At 37.0% G+C, this 19,039-nt stretch overlaps 1 long non-coding RNA gene across 1 annotated transcript; it reads right to left on the minus strand.

Annotated features, from left to right (window-relative positions):
• Positions 1–684: 684 nt before the first annotated feature.
• LOC116533254 lies at positions 685–19,035 on the minus strand. Its single transcript, XR_004261178.1, has 3 exons — positions 18,961–19,035; positions 5,524–5,606; positions 685–3,627 (listed from the first exon to the last, which is right to left on the minus strand). It is a non-coding gene; the product is annotated as an uncharacterized LOC116533254 (long non-coding RNA).
• Between the last annotated feature and the right edge of the window lie 4 nt (positions 19,036–19,039).

Genomic DNA, 19,039 nt, shown 5'->3' on the forward strand with positions numbered 1-19,039 from the left:
AAGGTCAACATCAAATTAGTAAGTCATGTTGACAGTACCCTTGATATAATGTGATGAAAATGGCACTTTGCCTCAGTGGTCCTACTCCCCAAACACATAAACCCAGTATAATTATGAGAAAAACAGAAGAGTATCAAGAGAGGGACATTCTGCAAAATCCAAGTATTCCTCAAAACCATCAAAGTAATCAAAACCAAGAAAGTCTGAGAACTGCTATAGTCAAGGGAAGCCTACAGGGACGTGATGACTAAATGTGATGTATCCTAGACGGGAAGCTGGAACAGAAAAAGATAAAAATGTTAGGTAAAAATTAAGAAAATTTGAATAAAATATTAACTTTAATAATAATGTATATCATAATACTGGTTCCTTAATTGTGGAAGACTAGTTATGTAGTATATGGGAGTCTCTGTAATATTTTCATAATTTCCTTAAAAATCCAAAACTGCTCTAAGTAAGAAAGTTTAAGAATAAAACAAAAGAGCACGTAGATAGGATTTTGCTTCAAAAAATTTCTAAAATATGTATTCTCCTTTCTGTGTTCTCATGTTTCTCCAAAGATCTGAAGGAGAGACCAAGACAGCATTTTTAAATGCGGTGAGCCGAGATCGCGCCATTGCACTCCAGCCTGGGTAACAAGAGCGAAACTCCGTCTCAAAAAAAAAAAAAAAAAAAAAAAAAAATTCACATGAAATGTGTTTATCAGGGAAAAGTGTCAGAAGTTAGCCTTGTCCCATCTTGCCCAAATAAATAAAGATTAAGAAACTCAGGGCTGTTTTTCTTTAACTTTGTTATTGATTAATTATGGTATTTTAAAAGTCGTATTACATTTCTAAAATAGATAAAACTCTACCTTGTGGGAGGCTTATAAAGTTTAATGAAATGAATCAGATAAATAATATATAAAAAGAATTGCATTAGGACTAACATTCTAATAACAGAGCTTTTTAAAATAATAAATTTGAATTCATTTGAAATGCTGACCAGATTTGACTTTCCTATTGATACAGAGGCCGATAATGATTGCATTCCTTTGTTGGATTTTTCTTCACACAAATGAGCACGTACTTAAACTTTGCTTAAATATCTGGACATGCTGACACAAGTTGGGGGCAGAATTGCATAGACAGCCCACACCCTGGCTCTTGGCTAGTTCATAAAATCCAGGACACACTGTGGCCCAACTGTGCAAGTCACTGTTTCATGAATCAGCCCCCTCCATGCAAGGGGAAATATTCTTGGTAACCTGGTCATACCATTCTAAGGTGAGAAAAGTGATTACCTGGGAAGATGACATAAAGGCCACCACATGTACAGACTTGCTTTGCTCAGGACATGGGGAATTTCAGTTTGCTTGGAATTCACCCCAGAATTCAGAATTAAGCTAACCATAGCGTATTTTTCTAATATTCTAAAAATGCATGCTTTTCATAAGAACCTAGGTGGTGGCTTTCCTATTTGTGCATGCTTTGCCTCTGCTTACCATCCCTGAGCCCTTGGCATTAACCCAGCATTGCTTGATCTCTTCAGGTGATGTGAGGTAGAGATTAATTAGTCAGAGGTGTATGTGTAGAAACTACCCAACATATAATCAGAAGGAGGCACAAGACCGTGAGGGTAACTGCAGGTTCTGAAAGGAGAGCTGATGGAGTCTGTGGCAGAAACTAGGCAGGCAGGGTGCAGTATGGTCAGCACATCTGTGATGTTATTTTCCTTTTGCTTTCTGCTTTTGGTGCTTAATTCAAGAGACCCTCATCCAATGAGAGCAACAGGAGACAGGCAGTCTATTCTATGGAATCTGCTGGGTCCAGTCTCTGGCTCAAGGTAATTTATAACAGCTTTTGTTCTTCTTTCATGTAGGCCCCAGGAACTCATCGTGATGAAGATTTATGACTCGCAGTAACTACTGATAGGAATTTTATGAAACATAATATCACCAGGCTCTGTGGCTTAATTTCTAATACTATGTGACTTGCAAGTTGTAAGACAAATTCCATAGGCTGCATTCCTTTTCTCTTCAAGACTGCCCCTACTGCATCTATCTCTAGAGATTTCTTTCTCTCCTCATCTCCAAGACTTGCTTTGAGTGGATAATATACTCCCTAATTTCTTGCTAACTATATTGACATGCACACCATTTCTGCTTTAGAAATTTAGCCTATAAGAATGCTGACACCAGAAAAGGACATAAGAAGCATGAGGGGAATTGTAAAAGCCTAATAAATTATATAAAATAAAACTCTTTAGTCATAGTCCCTAGCCTGAAAAGGGATGACACCCTTTGGCTTTTTCATAAGAGTGAAGTTCAGAATAAACAATAAGATGAAATATCAACGCCCTATTTGTGGGTAATATTTATGTTTCCGGAACTTTCAGGTACGTGTTACCAAATTCAGTTGACATTTTCACAATACAGAAGTCAGCTCCCACAAATATATTTTTGGGATAATTATATCCCTATTCAGAATTATCTGAGTACTAAGGAGTTCTTCAGTACCAATATACTGAAAAAGGAGAATTTGACTTAACATTTTATTTCTAATATTTGACTCATGAGAATAACCAGAATTTCACTGAATATAAATGAGAGTCTGAAGCACATTTACAAGACCCTGTGGCTTGGTTTCTAATTTCATTATCACTTTACTTAGCAATGTTGCTTAGGCTGAACACTAGTCCAAAATTTCTTTCCTCACTCAGTCCTCAGATCCAGAAGCTCATCTAACTGAATTTATGCCTATGTTCCATAAAGTCACCAGAAAAGTTTATTAATTTACAATGAAAAGTATTTACACAGAGAGAGTTAATTATTTTTTCTCTAGATATCTACTTCAGAAATGAGCTAAGGACAGCAGTGGGTTAAATGACAATGGAGCCAGGAAATAAAGGAGAAATAATACTTTTAGGTTGAAACAGCTTGCTAAAATTTCCTCCTGTAATTATGGCACTGCAGAGTGATACCTAACCAGTAACCTAAATATTCCTGTCACAAGTCTGGGCACTATTTCGGGAAATACCAAAAAGTTCTTACTTTATCATTCTCATTTTTCTGGATGCCATATGCACTGATGCCTTTCAGATTCTACATTTTCACCTCCCATTGCAACCCTCTCACAATATTTGGACAGCATCTGCATTGTGTTTCACATTCCATTTATCTTACTTCCTATGAAAAGGAAGCATCCATGTATGTAATGTACTAATTGCTATCAGTCCCAATTAGGTAAAGTTTGCCTCTTTTCCCACATTTTTGTTTATTTTCTAGCATTCATCTTATTTTGGTCTGCTCTCTATATTCAATTATTATAACAGTATATGGAAATAACATACCACATTTCAAATTTGTATTTATAACATCAGTTGAATGGGTGCTTTAGGCATAAACAACAGTAAAATGGTATTAAAAATCATAAAGGAACATTATATAGGATAAATATTCCTTTGTTTCTCATCCTATATATGTGAATGAAAGAATTAACATAGGACAATATAATAATGGTAAGGGTCTTGGTACAACAGTAAATGATGAAGTGCAATTGAACAAGCCTGCCTTGTGGTCAATCATTACTGACGTGGGGTTTTAATTCCGAGGACATTCATTTTGTTCTAATTACAGCACTCACAAAGCTTTGACAGCATAGCAGGCAAGCACCCAGAAAGGAAAAAAACCATATTGTAATTAATATTAATAAAAATATTATAATTAATGCAGACTATAAAATATTCTTAAATTTTAAAAGGACCCTGTGATCAACAAGTAGTGCTAAGTGAATATCCACATGAAAAAGAATGGAGTTTCATTCATATCTCACACCATAGACAAAAATTAATGCAGAATGGATCACAGCCTTAGATGTAAGAATTATGTTTTCTTAGAAGAAAGCCAAGGAGTAAATCTTCATGACCTTGGATTAGCCAGTGGTTTCTAGATGTGACCCAAGAGTACAAGTGCTAAAAAAAAAATTTAGACAAATTGAACTTCATAAATATTAAAAACATTGTGCTTCAGTGGACCATCAAGACAGCAAAAAGGCAACCTACAGAATAGGAGAAATTATTTGCAAATCATACATCTGGTAAAGGACTTCTATGCAGAATATTAAAGAACTCTTATAACTCAACAATAAAAAGATAAATAACCCAATTTAAAAATGAAGCTAGGGGTGGTCATTCATACCTGTAATCCCAGCACTTTGGGAGGCCAACATGGGAGGATCACTTGAGGCCACAAGCTTAAGACCATTCTGGGCAATATAGCAAGACCTAGTCTCTATAAAAAAATTTAAAAATCAGCATATGATGGCATATCCTTGTAGACCCAGCTATTCAGTTGAGGCAGGAGGATGCCTTGCGCCCAGATCAAGGCTGCAGGGAACTGTGATCGTGCCACTGCACTCCAGCCTGGGTGACTGAGTGAGCTCTGTCTCTTGAAAGAGCAAAGGCTTTCAATAGACATCTTTTCAAACAAACAAGATACACAAATGTCCAATAAGCACATAAAACAATGTGCAATATCATTAGATATTAGGAAAATGCAAATCAAAACCACAATAAAATAACACTTCACACCCACTAGGATAGCTATGGTAAAAAGATGAGCAATGGCAAGTACTGCTAAGCTTGTGGAAAAACTGGAACTCTCATATATTTCTGATGGGGATGTACAATGGAGCAGCATTTTGATAACAGTTTGGCAGTTCCTCAAAAAGTTAAACAGAATTACCATAAAAGCCAGCACTTCCACTCCTACTAGACCCTATCATACTTACAACTTAGGAGAAATAAAAATATATGTTCATACAAATTCATAATAGCTCAAAAATATACACTATCCAAAATGTGCATCAACTGTTAAGGTATGACCATGCAAGTGTATATTATTCATTCAAAAAAATGAAGTATTGATACATACTACAGTATGAACCTTTAACACATGATGCTACGAAAATAAGTCAGACACAAAAAGCCACGTTATATGACTCCCTCTATATGAAATGTCCAAAATAGGCAAACCCATAGAGATAGAAAATAGATTAGCTGTTTCCTGGGTTGGGGGAGACAAGAGTCTGGAGTGACTCCTAATAGGTATCGAATGTCTTTTAGGGGTGATGGAAATGTTCTGGGATTAATGATGATAGTTGCAGAGCTTTGAAGATAGCAAAAAATACTGAGTTGTACTCTTTAAAATGGTGAATTTTATAGCATATGAGGTAAATATAAGAACTACAGTTATGATTCAGAAAGGCTGAGGACTTTATTAAGATTGGGGAGAGGTGGTGTAGTGCATTGATTAGGCCAACAGTTCTCAAAATGTGGTCCGTAAGTCAGCAGCATCAAAATCACCTGAAAATTTGGTAGAGATGCACAGTCTCAGCTTATGCCCCATCTACTGAGTCAAAACCCCTGGGGTTGGGGTTCAGGGATTTGTGTTTTAACAAGCCCTGCAGGTGACTGATGAACATGTAGGTTTAAGAGCTACTGGGTTAGTTACAGCTTTAAAAGCCTAATTGCTTTTCTACTCACCAGATCTGTGGCCTTTAGCAAGTTTCTTGATAGTTCTGTGTCTCAAATTATTCATCTGGAAAAATGATTCCTCACAGGGTTTTCTGTAAGGATTAAATGTTTTAGCGTAGGTAACGTGCTTAGGAGACGGCTTGCCACTTAATGCGTACTCCAAGTGTTAGCCATTATTATGCAACAGTACTGAGCAAATATGAGAATCAAAGGCAGACCTTCAGGCTCAATAGAATGTCAACCACATAAATGTAAGTATATTTTTTCTAGAATACACATTTTTTAAAAAAAGTTTAACAAAGAGAAATTCATTTTAATAGTACACTTGATTTATTCAGTGCATCAAAAGTATAATTTCAAATGCAATAAATGTAAAACATCTAAAAATATATATATTCTCTTTTTTACACCAAGTCATCCAAATGAAGTGTATTTTATACTTAGAATACTTCTCTATTTGGAATGGCCACATTTTACTAGCTTAATAGCCATACGTGGCTATTATATCAGACAACACAGTTCTAATTCAAATATGGCCTGCCTGCCTGCCTGCCTGCCTTCCTTCCTTCCTTCCTTCCTTCCTTCCTTCCTTCCTTCCTTCCTTCCTTCTTTCCTTCCTTCTTTCCTTCTTTCCCTCCCTCCCTCCCTCCCTTCCTTCCTTCCTCCCTTCCTTCCTTCCTTCCCTCCTTCTTTCTTTCCTTCCCTCCTTCCTTCCTTTTTTATTATACTTTAAGTTCTGGGACATGTGCAGAACATGCAGGTTTGTTACATAGGTATACATGTGCCATGGTGGTTTACTGCACCCATAAACCCGTCATCTACATTTGGTACTTGTCCTAATGCAATTCCCCCCCTAACCCCCCCCCCCCCACCTTCCTACAGACTCTGGTGTGTGATGTTCCCTTCCCTGTGCCCAAATATTCTCATTGTTCAACTCCCAATTATGAGTGAGAACATGCAGTGTTTGGTTTTCTGTTCCTGTGTTAGTTTGCTGAGAATGATGGTTTCCAGCTTCATCCATGTCCCTGCAAAGGACATGAACTCATTCATTTTTATGGCTGCATAGTATTTCACGGTGTATATGTGCCACGTTTTCTTTATCCAGCACATCATCACTGGTCATTAGAGAAATACAAACCAAAACCATATTGAGATACCTTCTCACGCCAGTTAGAATACCAGTTATTAAAAAGTCAGGAAACAACAGATGATGGCTAGGAAGTGGAGAAATAGGAACACTTTTATACTGTTGGTGGAGTGTAAATTAGTTCAACCATTGTGGAAGACACTGTGGTGATTCCTCAAGGATCTAGAACTAGAAATGCTGTTTGATCCAGCAATCCCATTACTGCGTATATACACAGAGGATTTTGACCCACCAATCCCATTACTGGGTATATACCCAAAGGATTATACATCATTCTAATATAAAGACACATGTACACGTATGTTTATTGTGGCACTATTCTCAATAGCAAAGACTTGGAACTAACCCATGTACATGTATGTTTATTGCAGCACTATTCACGATAGCAAAGTCTTGGAACCAACCCAAATCCTCTCTTCTCTTTCTAAAGTTCCTAAACATTCAGAGATGTAGTCTCTGCCTGAGGATTTCCAAAGAGTAGATGACCAGATGGGCCAGGTCATGAAGCATAATTTCCTAGCCACGTCCCATCCTAACAGGTGATGCTGGGTTCCAGATGAGTCTCCCATTGACTCACCTCTTCAGCTACATATTGTTATAATAGAACTGGTAAGCTGCCTGAAGAGAATCTTAATAGAGGAATGTATTAGATCTCAGGCTCTTATGTGTTCTTCGCTGTTGTATCCATAGGGTCTAGAAAATGTGCCTGGCATATAGCAGGTACTGAACACACTTTTTTCAAATCATAAAGAAACATTAACAGTGTTTTTCTAACTTAGCCTTTCATTTTCTAATATTTTCAAATATCCAAAAACATAAAAAAAAATTTCTTTAATATTGTCATTCCTGGCCAGGCACAGTGGCTCATGCCTGTAATTCCAGCACTTTGAGAGGCTGATGCAGGTGGATCACCTGAGGTCAAGTGTTCGATACCAGCCTGGCCAACATGGTGAAACCTCGTCTCTACTAAAAATACAAAAAAAAAAAAAAAATAGCTGGGTGTGGTGGTGCATGCCTGTAGTACCAGCTACTCGGGGAGGCTGAGGCAGGAGAATCACTTGAACCCAGGAGACAGAGGTTGCAGTGAGCCAAGACAGCACCACTGCACTGCATGCAGCGGGTGACAGAGGGAGACTCCATCTCAAAAAAAAAAACTGTCGTTCCTTCTCATAAGCAGATCCATCTTTGTCTTCTAACATTAAGCACCTAGTTACCTTTAAATATTTATCAAGCCCTTAGTAATGATCAGGTTTCATAGAATATAAACCCACAATACAATTGCTGATATTTAGGGGTTTATTTTCTGTGACAGAGCATATATTTCATACATGTACAAACATCAAAGATCATGAGTATAATTTTTAAAAAATGGTTATTGCTGGTCTAAGAGAAAAATGAAAGCAGTAACTCTATAATCCAGAGTTATACGATTTATTATTTTCCCTGCATTCTCAGTAGCAGTAGTTACAGGACATATTTTTATGTTAAAGGCCCATGCTGCTGGAAGATGCTGACATTCTTAAAACTTATCACCTGAACAATCCAAAAGAGCACAATGAAACACCATTGATGTATGGGTGAATAGTTTCTCAAAGAGGCTGGCACCTCAAGTGCATTAGTTTCTTCACTGAGATCCTAAGATTCTCACAGCAAGATGAGAGCAATTTACTCAGAGTAAAAGACAAGGTTTTAGTAAAGGCCTACAGGCCTCTCTGACTTCATCCCACTGGAGGGAAGTGAGTGTGGGGAAGAATACTCCTTTCTATTCCTCAAACACACCAGGTTTGCTCCATCATTCCTGCCATTCTCTGTAAGTTCTTTCTGCCTGGGATGTTCCTTCCCCAGTACCAACTTGGCTAACTACTCTCACTGCCCTTGTCTTGCTCAAATGTCTCTCCTTCTCCAGGAGTTCTACCCTGATTGCATTATTAAACACAGCCATCTGCCCCTATTTTGCCACACCCCAAATCATGCCTGCCATATTCCTCAGCCTGCTTTCTACTCCCCTTAGCACTTCCCATATTGAAGATATGGCATACTGTGTTCTTTACTCTTCCTCACACTACAACATAAACTCCATAAGGGCAGATCTCTTCACTATTTGGTTCACTGAGGTACTTTACCCTATAATAGTAGCTGGCAGACAGTAGGCACTCCATAATAACTCCTTGAAGAATGAATAGAGGAATTAGTTCACTCATAGACCAGGTTCTTTAATACATCACTTTTCCTTTTCAATTTTAGTCTGCTCTAATATTAATATTAGCTGAGAGGTTTTGCAGTCTGAGAAGTTGAACTCTCCCAACCTGTTGGTTGGGCTTACTCAGTGAAGGATCTCGTCTCTGGAATTTATCCGTCTGGGCAGGCTGCCAGTAACTGAATTTGTCATCTTTGGGATATGATGCAAGATTTATGGTTTTTTGTCATTCTGAGGGTGTGTTTCAATTTTGGCTGACTTTACTGTTTTGTCTGGGACTTTATTCTTGTGTTGAGTTTCATTTGTCTGAGTTGATCAAGCAATTTAGCAACTATTCTTCACAGAGCTATGGAATACTAGAAATTAGAGCTGAAAAACACCTCATGGTTGATCCAAACCATCCCCCTGCCATTAAGTCTTCTTGCTCACTACAATACATTGTCCATGGCTTTGTTCAGTTTTAAATGTCCTTAGAGATTCTTTTGGGCCCTCACTCAACTAACCTAATACTCCTGACAATTAAGAATTCCCAGTGTTTTGTCTAAACTTTCCCTTTCTTATTTTCGTTTTATTTCTCCTATTTACAGTCCAAGGTCAACCCTTTTTTTTTCTGGAATTTTTTACCTTTCAGAGAGGTGTGGGCTTACATTTCTGCTCTATTAGTTCTTTAACCAAATTATGTGTTCCTACCTTAATCTTTTTTCATTCTCTTTGTTTAATTTTGGTTTTGGTTATTGAATTCCTTCCAACTCGTCACCTTGGTTTGCAGTATGTATAGTTTCACTGTACACTCACTGAACAACTATCACAATGCTTTTCCTTCAGAAACCTTAAGACAAAGCACTGCCATCTGCAATATATAATTGTAAATATGTTGAATTTGATGCCATAATCAACCTAGGGTATTTTTTATTTTATTCATCATAAAATGAAGTAAGTTCAGTGCAATGCTGTTTAGTTAACTTGATTTTAAATTCTGATGTTAATTGTGTAATCTCAGACATCTCACTTAAGCCCTTTGCACTTTTGTTTTCGTATCTGCAAAAGGAGAGAACAATATCAGCTTCAGCCTCCTTTGCTGTAATCTTATGAAAATAAATATGTTATTCTAGGGCTAAAAGAGATCTTTCAGAGAGAAAAACACCTCACTTCCCAGCTTTCAGACAGAATCACACAGGATAAATTATTCTCAATATATGAAGTTCCAATGATACTCTTTTCTGCTTACAGTAATTTATGCTAAATCAATCCATCTCCATTTGTAGTAAAGAGCAAATTCTTAAAATTCAAAAATGCCATAAGCTGATTTTTGTAAAATACTAAATCACGGGTTGGATGAAGTGGTAGTGTAAAATTGCTCTAAGAGTTTCTAAGTGTTCATGCACACTTTCTGTAGTTGTATTTTACAGCCACTGGTCCAGGGACCCCACTTTGAGTAGCTCTGTGCTAGACAATTATATTCCTCACCTTCAGATTCAGATACTTTTTAAGATAACTGTTTCTCGTCTAATAATTAACATTAGACTTGATTTTACTTTTTAGTTTTTGTACTTCTATTCACAATCGTCTTTAAAAGAAATAGAATAGCCAATTAGTCATTCCTCTCAAAACATTTTATTACATATTTCTCATTTATTTATCATCACCTTTTTTCAAAGTGGGGCAATCCTTAATTTATATCATAAAATCAAATTCTGAATGAAAAATACTTTTAAGAAAGAAGAAGAAGAAGAAAAACAATTCCATGGAGCTTACACCAGATACCTAAGTTATAGAATGATCTCTTGGTCACAGCAATGCCAGCAGTTCCGCTTTTCAAACTGTCACTAGTCTCTGGCAGCCTACAGTCATGAATAGGCTGAGAGCAAGCAAACACATTCCAATCAAAAAGATGGCAAAATCACCCAGTACTAATTCTACCCCACCTGGCAGTCTGCCATCAACCTGTACTCTTCGGATTTAAGACACAAATCATATGTCAGAAATAACTGGAGTAGCTAGTACATAAGTTGGTTATGGGATGCCATGTGCTTTCAATTAGCATCTTTTATAGTTTGGGTATGAGAAAAATTTTGAGTTTTAACACTCTTTTCTAAAATAGGCTTCTCTTATTTTTAGTAGGTTTTAATTATGTTGAAAGGGAATTAAATAACAATATTTTTAAGTTTCATTTTTCCAGGAAATTAAAAAAATAAAGTTAATTGGAAAACATGAAATGGGAGGAAATATAAAATATAGTAAACTGAACAAATGTAATGCATAAATTACACATTGGGTTTTTTATGATTTAAAAATTTCTTCCAAGAAAAAGAAAAAATGGAAATTTAAAGACTTATGAGCTTGTTTCAAAAAATAGTAAAACTAAGTTCCATTTGGGTCTAAGAACATGGATAAAGTCCCAACTCATGGTCAAGGTACAACATGGTACCAGGGTAAGTAATAGCACAGGATGACTGAGGTATTAGCAGAGAAGAAACTTTAAATGCAGAACATTTTATACTACTTTAAGGGATTTTTATAAAACTAAGGAAACATATATGTATATGTGTGTATTAATAGCAGAGAAAATGTATTAAAACAACAGATCAGATGAAGTTTTTCTTTATGCAATTTTGTAAGAGCAAGCACATGGCCAATGTGGATTAATTATTAATAAATTTAATAAAGTGAACAGATCCTTAGCTCCTAAAGCTAGTTATTTTGTTTTTCAAATGTTGCAAATGTGCCAGGTGTTTCATAAAAATACTTTTTATTATTAAAAATGGTTTATGAAGCTAGAATGCCCAACTTTTATTTCCGTGTTAAAATCTAAGTGTTAAAAACCTTTAGCAGACAAACAGAATTTACAGTTCAGTTAGCAGTCACTGAATGTGAAAAGAGTTCTTAAAATGCTCCTCTTCAGAGCCAGTCTTGTTCCCATAGAAACCAATGTGAGATCCTGGAAAACAAGGTAAGTTCTAAAATAATCACCATTATAAATACCCATTATATAAATGTAAATACAGGCAATTGAAATGATTTCGATGATTTTGAAATTGCATATCATTTCCCAAACCATAATGATTCCTTCAGAGTGGTTCTTGTCTGTCATATAAATACAGCATTTACAAAATTTTAAAAATTCTTATGATTTACCTGTGAGACCATAATCGCCTTTTCAAACAAGTCTTGGGCATGCAAATATCGATTTTTGAACAGGTAGTTTGGTATAAGATGGGTCTTTTTAGACTGGGCTTTTATGTTGTGGTAGATTAAGTACTTCTCATTATTAGCATTTAGATTTTAAATAACTGTATCTTTATTCATTACTAATTGTTCTACAGTGAGATGTAAATATTTTAGAGAGTTAGTTTACAATTATAATTTTTCACATTTTCATTTGTCCAATATGACAAGAGAGCCAAAAAACCTCCTTCTGTTTGGGATTATAATTCTTCCCAAAGTCCAGAATCAATCACCGGATACAGAGTACTCATAATACTAATAAAGATACATATACACCTTCTACAAAGAACTAAGCCCCATAAACCAAGCCATTAAATATATCACACACAAAAATCGACTCAAAGTGGATTAAAGGCTTAAATATAAGACAGGACACTGTAAAACTCCTAAAAGAAAATGGGGAAATCTTCCTGATATTGGTCTAATTTCTTGAATATGATCCCAAAACCAAATTAGACAACAGGGACTGCATGAAATTCAAAAGCTTCTGCACAGCCAAGGAAACAACAGAATGAAAGGGCAACCTATGGAATGGGAAAAAATATTTGCAAACTATTTATCTGATAAGGGGTAAATATCAAACACACAGAAGGAACTTCTATAACACAAAAGCAAACAAAACAAAGCAAAACAAAAACCTAAACGTCCCAATTAAATAATTGGCAAATGATTGGAATAAACATTTATCCAAAGGAGACATACAAATGCCCAAAAGGTATATGAAAAAATCCTCTACATCACTACTCATCAGAAAAATGTAAATCAAAACAACAATGAGATATTATGTCATACCTGTAAGAATGGCTATTATCAAAAAAGTAAGTGCTGGTAAGGTTGCGGAGAAATTGGAACCCTTGTGTGATGTTGATGGAAGTCTAAAAATAAATGGTGCAGCCTCTATGGAAAACAGTATAGAGTTCCCTTAAAAATTTACAAATAGAACAATCATATGGTTGAATTATCCCACTTCGGGGTATATATCCAAAGGAATTGAAATCAGGCTCTCAAAGAAATATCTGTACTTTCATGAATATGCAGGATTATTGTAGTATTATTTGCAATCAGAATGACCATCAACTAATGAATGCAAAGAAAATGCAGTATATACACACAGTGGAATATTATTCAGCCTCAAAAAAGGAAATCCTGCTATATGGATGAATGAATATGGATGAATCTGAAGTACATTATGCTAAGTGAAATAAGCCAGTCACAGAAGGTCAAATAATGCATGATCTCACTTAAAAGAGGAATCCAAAATAGTCCAAGTCATAGAAACAGAGAATAGAATGGTGGTTGCTAGGGATTAAAGGAGGGGGAAATAAGGAATTGCTATTTAATGGTTATAAATCTACAGTTACACAAAATGAATAAGTTGCAGAGATCTGCTGTACAATAAGATGCCTATAGCTAACAATAATGTATTATGCACTTAAAAATGTAAGAGGGTAGATATTATGTTAAGTCTTCTTACCACAATGATAAAAATAACCCCAAACATGTATTACAATGGGGTTTAGAGCTAGCTGCAAGTATCCAGAATCTGCCTGCATTCTTATAGTCCACTTTTCTTAAAGATCCTCAAAATCTGTTTCAGGAGAATCCCTAATGAAACTTTTAGGAGAAAAAAATTTTGAGGCTGGGCATGGTAGCATATGTTTGTAATCCCAGCACTTTGGGAGGCCAAAGCAGGAGGATCACTTGAGCCTGGGAGTTCCAGACCAGCCTGGGCAACATGGTGAGAACCCATCTTTACAAAAAATTAGCTGGGCATGGTGGCCTGAACCTGCAGTCCCAGCTACCAGGGACGCTGAGGAGGGAGGCTTACCTAAGCTCAGAAGGTCGAGGCTGCAGTGAACTATGATCACACCAGTGCACTCCAGCCTGTGCAAGAGTGAGACACTGCTTAAAAAAAAATTTACTTGAGACAAACAGAATCGTCTACTACAAAATACACTGCTAACTTGTTTTCCTACCTATAACGATTTCCTACCTAACTATTCAATCAATTACAGATATAATATGTAAGTGAAGGCATAGTTTTGACTACAAATGCTTCTCTTAAGATTGTTGAGAGTTTCTTAGTCATTGAGAGTTAATCCTAGAGTTTGATTTTCTTTTTCATTCTACCTCTTTGCCTTTTGCACTTCTGCCTACATTTATGCATAAGAAAAAAATAATTCTGGGGTTTAACTGTCAGCCTCTCTGCACACTGGGATGGTTTGTTTCCTATCCTTTAAGAAAGTCCTTAAATAATAGCTCCACCATATCTTAGCACTATGATCTTGGCCACATTACCAACCTCTCTCAGTCTCAGTTCCTCAAGTATAAAGTGGATTTAAATTGTATGCAATAGGTGTATTAGTGTTCTCATGTTGCTAATAAAGACATACCTGAGACTAATTTAGGAAGGAGGTTTAATTGATTCACAGTGCCACACAGCTGGGGAAGCCTCATAATAATGGCTGAAGGCAAATATAGAGGAAAGTCATGTCTTAAATGGTGGCAGGCAAAAGAGCAGGTGCAGGGGAACTCCCCTTTATACAACCATCAGATCTTGTGAGACGTAGTCACTATTATGAGAACAGCACAGGAAAGACCTGCCACCATGACTTAATTACCTCCCACTGGGTCCCTCCCACAACATATGGGAATTATGGAAGCTACAATTCAAGATGAGATTTGGGTAGGGAAACAGTCAAACCATACCATTCTATCCCTGGCCCTTCTCAAATCTCATGTCCTCCCATTTCAAAACCAGTCATGCCTCCCAACAGTCCCCCAAAGTCTTAACTCATTTCAGCATTAATTCAAAAGTCCACTGTCCAAAGTCTCATCTGAGAAAAGGTAAGTTCCCTCCACCTACAAGCCTGTAAAATCAAAAGCAAGTTAGTTACTTCCTAGCTACAGTGGAGGTACAGGCATTGGGTAAATACACCCATTCCAAATGGGAGAAATTGGCCAAAATGAAGCAGCTACTGGCCCCATGCAAGTTCAAAATCCTGCAGGACAGTCAAATCTTAAAGCTACAAAATGATCTCCTTTGACTCCATGTCTCACATTCAGGTCATTCTAATGAAAGAGGTGAGTTCCAGTGGTCTTGGCCAGTTCCATCCCTGTAGCTTTGCAGGGTACAGCCTCCCTCCTGGCTGCTTTCACAGGGTGGTATCAAGTGTCTGCGGCTTTTCCAGGCTCATGGTACAAGCTGTCAGTGGGTCTACCATTCTGGGCTCTGGAAGAAGGTGGTCCTCTTCTCACAGCTCCACTTGATGGTACCCCAGTAGCAACTCTGTGTGGGGGCTCCAACCACACATTTCCCTTCTGTACTGTTCTAGCAGATGTTCTCTATGAAGGCCACACTCCTTCTGCCTGGAAATCCAGGCATTTTCATACATCCTCTGAAATCTAGATGGAGGTTCCCAAACCTCAATTCTTGACTTTTGTGCATCTGCAGGCCCAATACCATATGGAAGCTGCCCAGGCTTGGGGCTTGCACCTTCTGAAGCCATGGCCTAAGCTATATCTTGGCCCCTTTTAGCCATGGAGTCTGCATTCAACAGGGAGGCTCTGGGCCCAGCACATGAAACCATTTTTCCCTCCTAGGTCTCTAGGTCTGTGATGGGTGTGGCTGCCATGAAGGTTTCTGACATGTCCTGAAGACATTTTGCTGGTTTTGGCAATTAACATTTGGCTCCTCTTATGCACATTTCTGCAGCCAGCTTGAATTTCTCCCCAGAAAATGGGTTTTTCTTTTCTACTGCATCATCAGGCTACAAATTTTCCAAACTTTTATGCTCTGTCACCTCTTGAATGCTTTGCTGCTTAAAAATTTCTTCTACCAGATAACCCTAAATCATGTCTCTCAAGTTCAAAGTACCACAGTTCTCTAGGGCAGGGGCAAAATACCAGCAGTCTCTTTGCATAGGAAGAGAGACTTTTACTCCAGTTTCCAACAAGTTCCTCATCTCCATCTGAGACCACATCAGCCTGGACTTTATTGTTCATATCACTATCAGCATTTTGGTCAATGCCATTCAACAAGTCTCTAGGAAGTTCTGAACTTTCACATCTTCCTGTCTTCTGAACCCTCCAAGTCTCTCCGAAGTTCCAAACTTTCCTACATTTTTCTGTCTTCTTCTGAGCCCTTCAAACTGTTCCAACCTCTACCTGTTACCCAGCTCCAAAGTCGCTTCCACATTTTCAGGTATCTTTACAGCAGTGCCCTACTACCCTGTAACCAACTGGACTATATTAGTTTGTTCTCACACTGTTAATAAAGACCTGCCTAAGACTGGGAAATTTATATAGGAAAGAGGTTTAATTGACTCAGTTCCGTATGGCCAGGGAGGCCTCACAATTATGACTGAAAGTGAATGAAGAAGAGCAAAGTCATGTCTTAGATGGTGGCAAGCAAGAGTGCTTGTATAAGGGAACTCTCCTTTATAAAACCAACAGATCTTGTGAGACTTATTCACTATCACCAGAACAGCATGGGAAAGACCCACCCCCATGATTCAATTACCACCCACCAAGTTCCTCCCACAACATGTGGGAATTAGGGGAGCTATAATTCAGGGTGAGATTTAGGTGGGGACACAGCCAAACCATATCAATAGGGCTGTTGTGAGGAAGATTAAACAAGTAAATATACAAAATGGGTTTAGTCCAGTGCCTAATACAAAGTAAACATTAAATATACATTATTATGAATTATCATTATAATTGGAGAGGGACTGACTTCCTCATAAAGTGTTAAAAAGAGATCAAGAAACACAACACACACTTAAGAGACTTTTAGGGGTTGACAAGGAGAAGCACAGATATTTTAAAATATAAGTTCCTTACTTAATAATAGCTAACCTGTATTGATCACTTATTATATGCCAATTATGTGCCAAGCATTGGACTATGCACATTATACACATAATCTCATTTAATCTTAACTGTAACTGCAAATAACTAAAATGTACTACAGAGAAATTAAGTAATTTCTCCAAACTCCCCTTTAGAAGAAATTGAGCCTGGATTTACAATACAAACTGATCTGCAAATATATATTTATAGTATTATTTTCCAAAATTATTCCATGTGCCATGACCATTGAAACGTGAAGTTGCTCATTGTGCTATGTGCCATGACATTTAAAATGAGAAGTTATTGTCTATGACCATACCACCCTGAACATGCCCCACCTCATCTGAAATGAGAAGTTATTTAAGTTTCAGCATTCCGGGTTTCATGAACAAGTAAAATGGAAGAAAGGGCAGGGGTGGTGGAACTTGACATAAGATTGGTGATTTTTAAATCAACAACCTCTTTTTAAATTGAATAAACACAGTTTTAGGGGTAAAAAAAATCACCAAATATTGCTGTTGATCTTTTTCTTTTGCTAAGGATTGATACAAACTTCATCATATATCAAATGAACTAAATAATAGGTCCAGGAACTAGAATTTGGGTTTTCTGACTCCTTGGCAAAAAACTTTTTTTTTACATTCTTTAAAAAGTTAGTTTAATTGACAAATAAAAATTGCATATATTTACGGAGCACAGCGTATTTTAAAATACATATACATTGTATAATGACTAAGTCACACTGATTAAGATATGCATTACCTGGCATAATTTTTTGCGGTAGTGAGATACTACTATTTTCATGAGATACTACTATGTTCCTCTGGGTTACCCACCATTTAAATGTAGTTCAAGTCTACATAACCTCCCTTTCTCTTATTTTTATTTTATTTTATTTTTGTTTTAGCAGTCTTTTTTTGCCTTTAAACCTTTCCAGAATAGAATTGTATGTAGTTATGCCAATGCTGCTTAACTTTAGGACGTTACAAGTGAAGGCTGATTAGGTAATCTATACAAATCAAAATAGTATAATAAAAATACATTTTTTAAAAATTACACTAATTGTAGTTCTTGTCCAAGTTTGTTCTACATTTAATTATTCCATTTTCTGTATTCCCACTCTGTTTATTTCTCACATAATATTAAGATGGAGATTCAACTGGATTACTGTGTTTCATTGTGATTTACCTGTTTACACGTCTCTGAGTAGACTATGAGCTCCTTGAGGAAAGGCACCTTGTCTATACATGTTTGATGTACAGCTCCTGGTAGGCAGTATGACCTAAAGTTGTTGAATAAGGGAATGGAATTTATAGAAATAATCTGGAACATGTATCAAATTTATAATAACACTCAATTTGTGTATGTATATTACACAATATTCATCCATATACATCTCCATATTATATATAGAGTTCCATGCAGTTCACTACTGTTTTCAAAATGATGTTCAAACGCTATTCAAACAATTCTAAATGACATAAACACCATGAAATGTTACACAAATCCATTTTTAAATAGCATTATTGTATAATAACCTGTAAACTAGAGTTACTGCACACACACACACACACACACACACACACACGCCCGCCCCACAAATTCTACTTAACAAGCTATTTACCACAAAGTAATTCTAAGACCTTATATACACTGCCTGATGGAAAAGTCTGGAGATCGGAGCCAGGCAAAAATATCTGCATTTCGGTTGTCTAGCACTACCTGAGTGACTTCGGCTGCTTCTTTCTGAAATTGAACTTTCTGCGATGTGGAGACATTTAATACCACGCTTAGGGAACGGGTTTAAGGGCTAGGGGTAATAATGTATGTGAAGGGCTGATGAATGTTAGCAACCACACTCTCTAGTCCCTCTGGAGTTCCTTCCTCGGTTGCAAACTAAGTCAAGGTTTTTTGTTTGTTTGTTTTACACATTATGAGTCTTTTATAGTCAGGAAAACTACACGAATCTCAACTTTGGCAATTCAGAGAGTCGGAATAACATAGTAGAGACAAAAAAAATTACCTCTGTAACTCGGAAAAAGCGCTAAACCCGCAGGAAGCGCTGGGCCGACCTCCAGTATCCCAGCATTCTTCGCGCGACT

This window comes from Sapajus apella, unplaced genomic scaffold, assembly GCF_009761245.1.
Source record: "Sapajus apella isolate SASKATOON/1434 unplaced genomic scaffold, GSC_monkey_1.0 scaffold81, whole genome shotgun sequence".
Classification (NCBI taxonomy): domain Eukaryota; kingdom Metazoa; phylum Chordata; class Mammalia; order Primates; family Cebidae; genus Sapajus; species Sapajus apella.